Source organism: Rhipicephalus microplus, chromosome X (genome assembly GCF_043290135.1).
Source record: "Rhipicephalus microplus isolate Deutch F79 chromosome X, USDA_Rmic, whole genome shotgun sequence".
In the NCBI taxonomy this organism is placed as follows: Eukaryota; Metazoa; Arthropoda; class Arachnida; order Ixodida; family Ixodidae; genus Rhipicephalus; species Rhipicephalus microplus.
In genome coordinates this window covers 358,854,604-358,860,603 of record NC_134710.1, presented here as the reverse complement: position 1 = coordinate 358,860,603, position 6,000 = coordinate 358,854,604, and the positions used below count along the sequence as shown (strand labels likewise).

Sequence of the window (6,000 nt, the reverse complement as noted above, 5' to 3'; positions counted from 1 at the left end):
CTAGCAACGCAAGCCACCCTAGGAACGCTAGGTTTCCTGTGGCAACAGTAACTACAGCAACGCGTCTAACGCGCGATGAACGCGATTTTAAAACGCTTGGGAAGCCCTCTAAGAAATACTCGAAAGTGACACCAATTTGTGCTGAAACCTCAACCTGCCAAAATCTGGAAGCTTTGGTTGGCATAATGAGTGTTTTCCAGGTATTGAGACAGACTCTGTGACGATGGGCCGAGCATGAGTTCGAGGACGGCAAATGTAAGCTGCATGTTTCAAATCGGCTTCTCGTGATTTCTATTCCTCATTTTTATAAATGATTTCAGTGATAGTGTCGTTTCAAATTTCAGACTGTATGCGGATGATTATGTTGTGTGTCGTGTGCAGATGATGCGAGTGTTAAGCAGTGTGGTCGTGAGACAAAACTTATTCTTGGCGTGTTAAATATGGAAAGTAGTTTTGAACATAGCAAAATGCTATCGTGTGCTGTTTTCTGCTTACATCCATCAATAAAAAAATCACAACGGAGTATCTTTTAGCTGAACGTGAAATCATACACTAGGGTGTATATTGTATGTATAACTAGATGAAGCCTTTTTCAGGACATTGCCCCGCCGCGGTGGTCTAGTGGCTAAGGTACTCGGCTGCTGACCCGCAGGTCGCGGGATCGAATCCCGGCTGCGGCGGCTGCATTTTCGATGGAGGCGGAAATGTTGTAGGTTCGTGTGCTCAGATTTGGGTGCACGCTAACGAACCCCAGGTGGTCGAAATTTCCGGAGACCTCCACTACGGTGCCTCTCAAAATCATATGGTGGTTTTGGGGCGCTAAACCCCACATATCATCATCATGGGCGTACCTTTAACGACGACATTGAGCTAGGCATCGCACGTTGAAAAAAAAAAAAAAAAAAAAAACGTGGAGAAACGTGTCGCTTATTACACTTTTCTTTAAAAAAAAAAAAACAAAATCAAGTATGCCCGTGTTGGGATACGCATGCGCAGCGTAGGACCCTTCACCAATATACTGGTAGACAAGTTGCAGCTTGTCCAAAAGAAGAACTGCAAGATTCAACACATGAATATCTGTTTTCAAAATACGAGGTTTCCAAATCAGTGAAAAACTGGGGAAGTTACTTTACACCCGCAGAAAAAAAATCTGGCTAAAAGTTTTATGGAACATCAGCTGCACAAACACTGGAATCAATAAGAGCATGTATAAAAAAAACAGCCTCATGATCAGTCTAAGAGACATGACAAAAAAAATTAAGGCCCTATCAATGTTGCATTAAGGTTTTTAAGTTGTCCTACTTTCCTCGAACAATCAAAGAAAGGAATCTGCTTCCCGATGACATGGTGTCTGCATCAAGCTTTTATTATCCAGTATCCAGCCTACGGATGGGCGGAGCGGACAATCAACTCCAAAAGACCAGTGGGTCGTTTGGAGCATTATGTCATAATATGCATCATAATATGTTTACAGGTCTGTGCTTCATTTCTTTGCCTCACTTCACACCTGCAGAAAAGCTTCTGCGCATGAGTGCAGATGAGGACATGAGTGCACTTGTTTCAGCTTTAGTTGCTGAGACGGTCATAATCAGCCATAATTTTAACAGACTGGGTTCGTCTGTTTGTTAATAAAATGTTATGCTAATTGCATAATCTATCAAACCTTGTTTTCGGAAGGAATTCTCTTCTTGAATTTCAAGATATTTGTGCTTCAGTCATTTAGTGCGGCTATGAGGCTACAAACGCTGTGCGCTTGATGAGTATGCCGATGCGCCTCCAGCAACATCTCATGATGGTCCTGCAATTCCTATTCATTTCAGAAACCCCGCCATTCGATTTTCGTTGTGACATCATACTGGAAAGTCGCTTGTCCAAGTAAATGTGCCAAGTCTTCCTGATTGATTGATTGATTTGTGGGGTTTAACGTCCCAAAACCACTTTTTGATTATGAGAGACGCCGTAGTGGAGGGCTCCGGAAATTTTGACCACCTGGGGTTCTTTAACGTGCACCCAAATCTGAGTACACGGGCCTACAACATTTCCGCCTCCATCGGAAATGGAGCCGCCACAGCCGGGATTTGATCCCGCGACCTGCGGGTCAGCAGCCGAGTACCTTAGCCACTAGACCACCGTGGCGGGGCGCCAAGTCTTCCTGTCATATTCACGTCAGATTTTATTCATCAATACTTTCCTTGAATAATTGGATAGTTCTGCGCTATTAAGTGAAGTACGATGTTTGAGATTGTGTTGCTTTTCGCAGGACATTTACTCATATTGAATTCCGATAGCATAGTCTGAGTAGCCGTTGGACTCTGTGAGCGAGCACTTGACTCTGACTTAGAGCAACGCCTCCGAATTCGCGATTGGAACATAATCTGCACCGCCAGAGCAAGCATGGAAGCAAGGAGGAAGCGGAAGTCCTGGAGTTGCGCAGAATACCTTGCGTGTAGGTATTTTATTCCGTTAATTCTGCTGTCAAATTCTGCTGAATTACTGCTCGTGCGTGACAGTTCCAGTGTCGGTGACACGATCCAATGAGCTGCTCATGCAGGAATTGGAGCTTCTGACTCAAAGCTGTCGCAAAACACGTAACAGCTGTGGTGCCACCACGTGGGCGAACGTGTTAAAGAGAGCGCGACGTGCCGAATTGCGGTTCACTCTAATTTCGGCAGACCAAGTTTTCCTGCTCCTCGGAGTTGCTGTCGCTCTGAATCCACTCCAACTCTCTCATTGGAAACCTCGACTCCTGCCCTCATTTAGCCATTGGAACACACTTGCTCCAAAAGGAGCAGAAAAACTTGCTCCAATTCTGCCATTAGAATTTAACATCGATTCACAACTCTGGCATGGCTCTGTTCCAGCAATGACACTGAATAACTGGAAAACTTTTTTCGGGCGTAGCTATCTTGGTCTCTATTCAAAGGAAAAATTATTTCGAAAGAACACTGCCAAAACCTTGGCTTGAACTTAATTTTGTCGGTGAATTTTTAAATTTTGATGTTACTGATATGTGATATATCCACAAGTTATTTGTGAAATACTATGCAATTTTTTTGTCAGACAGAAAGAATTACATGCTAAAATTTTTTTGTTCCTGTTTCTTATAATTCACAATTTATTTGTGTTATGATCTCTGCAATGTAAAAAGGACACGAAGAAAAGAAGCAGACACCATGTGTGTTGAGCTACGCAAAAGTTGTATTCGCAAAAGTTGTATTCTGGTGTTTGTAGATAGTGTCTGGCAAATTCTTTTTATGTCCTGCATACTATATATACCATGACATGAATTGAGACCAGTAGTTAGCTGACCCATTTAACGCAGATTCTTACTTCTGCTGAGGCTTAGGTGGCAGCACTTGCTATTACTCAGTTTTCATGGTCTCTTATTAAAATCTTGTGGAATGCGAAAATCCACAAAAATCTGCTGAAATGATGTCATGTAGGTTTTGCAGTGCCATCGTGGACAATTTAACACAAACGTTGCAAAGTTGACTTTATACATTGCTTAAGGGGGGGGGGGGGTGCAAAGTTAGCTTTATACATTGACATAATAGGGAAAGGGTGCAGTGGGATTAACATTTGCCCCCCTTCTTCCCCTGAAGGGAAACCCTGTGCACGCCTATGCTAGTGAGTCAACTGTAAAAACAACACAAATTATGTCATTGGATAATGCAGAGGAGCTTCAGGCCAGGCATGTTATAACCTTGCTTGCACTACACAGCAGTGATGTCACGGTAACATTGGGAGGTTCTTAAGGTGGCCAGACGAGAGTCCTGGCATGCACAGAAGCAAAACCGAACTGGCACGCGTTCCTACATCATCTGAAGGGATGTGTGTGCTGGGACCAAAAATGGTTAAACTCATAAATCCAAAATAGCACTGTCTGTATATGACATATTTTTCGACAAAATAAGATTTAAAAAAATCATGTGTGATAGCTTTAATTGTAATACCTCAGCTCAACCACTCAAATTAAAACACATTTCGTGTGTGAATAATCATAGTAGAAGTGTACTAAGTGGAACTATCACTTTCAATTGATTACCTTTTCACTCCCAATAAAATATACTGCTAATGTAGTTTGCAAGACCTATCCCTTTATATAGTATGAAAGTGGTATAAGTTTCAAATTTTGTGCCATAAAACTTGTAGTAAGCACTGTCGTTCCACTTAAAAACAAAATGCTGTTTTGCACACTGAATCAATTGGAAAAACCATGTATTTAGTCTTATTGTGCTGTATGTTACGTTGAAAGTACACGTCGCGGGCGGTTTGAGTGCATGAAAAGTAAACAGGAAAATTATTCTAAGTGGTAAAGCATAGACTGGCACTGCCTTAAGGCTGTATCGTATTTCGTTGGTGTTTATTAGAAATTGAAAATCCGGCAAACTAACATAGCAACATATTTGCACAGCGCAAGACTACGAGTAGTTACAACGTAACTACAAAAGAAACAAGGACAGAAAGAGTGCTCACCACTAGCCCAAGCATCTGTATTATCGAGTTACATTTCTAACATAGCAGTAACCACAAAGACGGCAAAGTTACAACCAATATGGATATGATAGTTGAGGTGGCAAAGGAGTTCTGCAGAGAGCTGCACAGAAACCAAAACAACCAGGATGATACCGTAAAAAGCACTAATAGCTCACATGATTTTGACATCCTACCAGTAACGACAGGAGAAGTAATGAAATATCTAGAAGGAATGCAAAGTGGCAAAGCCGCTGGTAAGGATAATCTAACAATGGACCTGCTGAATGATGGCAGAGCGATTGTGTTATAAAAATTGGCCACCTTATATACGAAGTGTCTTGACGAGAAGGGTACCACAATCTAGGAAAAACGCCAACATCATCTTAATCTATAAGAAAGGAGACGTCAAGGACTTGAAAAATTACAGGAACATCAGGTTACTGCCCGTTCTCTACAAGCTATTTACAAAAATCATAGCTAATAATTAGGATAACATTAAAATTCAATGAACCAAAAAACCAAGCAGGATTTTGTGCAGGCTACTTTACAATGGACCATATTCATACAATTAATCAGGTGATAGAGAAATGGGCTGAATACAACCAACCCCTATACATAGCCTTCATAGATTACGAGGAGGCGTTTGACTCAGTCGAGACATCAGCAGTAATGCAGGCATTACGGAATCAGGGCATTTACGAACCCTACATAAAAATATTGGCAGAAATCTACAGCGGATCCATGGCCACCATAATCCTCCATAAAGAGAGCAACAGAATCCCAATAAAGAAGGGTGTAAGGCAGGGAGACACGATTTTTCCAATACTATTCACCACGTGTTCACAGGAGGTTTTCAGGGACCTAGATTGTTAAGAGTTAGGAACAAGAGTTAGTGGAGAGTGTCTCAGTAACCTGCCATTAGCTCATGATTACAGAACTGGACACGCAAAGCAGAAAAGTAGGCCTGAAACTTAATATGCATAAAACTAAAGTAATGTGTTACAGTCTCGCCAGAAAACAGTGCTTTGTGATAAGTGGAGAGTCGTTAAAAGTGGTAAAGGAATATGTCTACTTAGGACAGGTAGTAACCGCGGAGCCGAACCATAATAGTAAAGTAACTAGAAGAATAAGGATGGGGTGTGTTACGTTGCGGGGTTCTCATGGTGTTCCGAAGGAAGAACCACACCGCTTGGCTGCTGGGTATGAACTGCTTTATTTTTTCAAAAAGGTGCCTGTTCGCGGAATGCGCTATCCGTGCGCTGCATCCCTCTCGAAGGAAAACCAATATCTCTTTCGCTCCGGCCGCCCGGCGGAGTGACTGGAATCCGGTGATTGCGATTCCAGGAGTGGCGGTACGCCCATTTGTTGGGAACGGCAGTGCTTCGCCTGTAGAACATCGCATCCCTTCCCTCTTAGATGGAGTCACCATAGCGATCTGGGGGTTGGCGATGCTGTTGCGGACGTGATGCTGTTGTGTCCAGCGGGGGTCACTGGTTCTTGTGGCCCTGGCTGTTCTGTTAGGCT

General features: G+C 42.7%; 1 protein-coding gene across 2 annotated transcripts in view; it reads left to right on the top strand.

The window, feature by feature from the left end:
• The first annotated feature begins 219 nt into the window (after positions 1-219).
• Cisd2 (CDGSH iron sulfur domain 2) overlaps positions 220-6,000 on the top strand; it is a 34,736-nt gene continuing 28,955 nt past the window's right edge. For both annotated transcript variants that reach the window (XR_012887474.1, XR_012887473.1), the window contains exon 1: positions 220-255. The gene's annotated coding sequence lies outside the window, so the exon portion shown is untranslated. The remainder of the gene's footprint in view (positions 256-6,000) is intronic.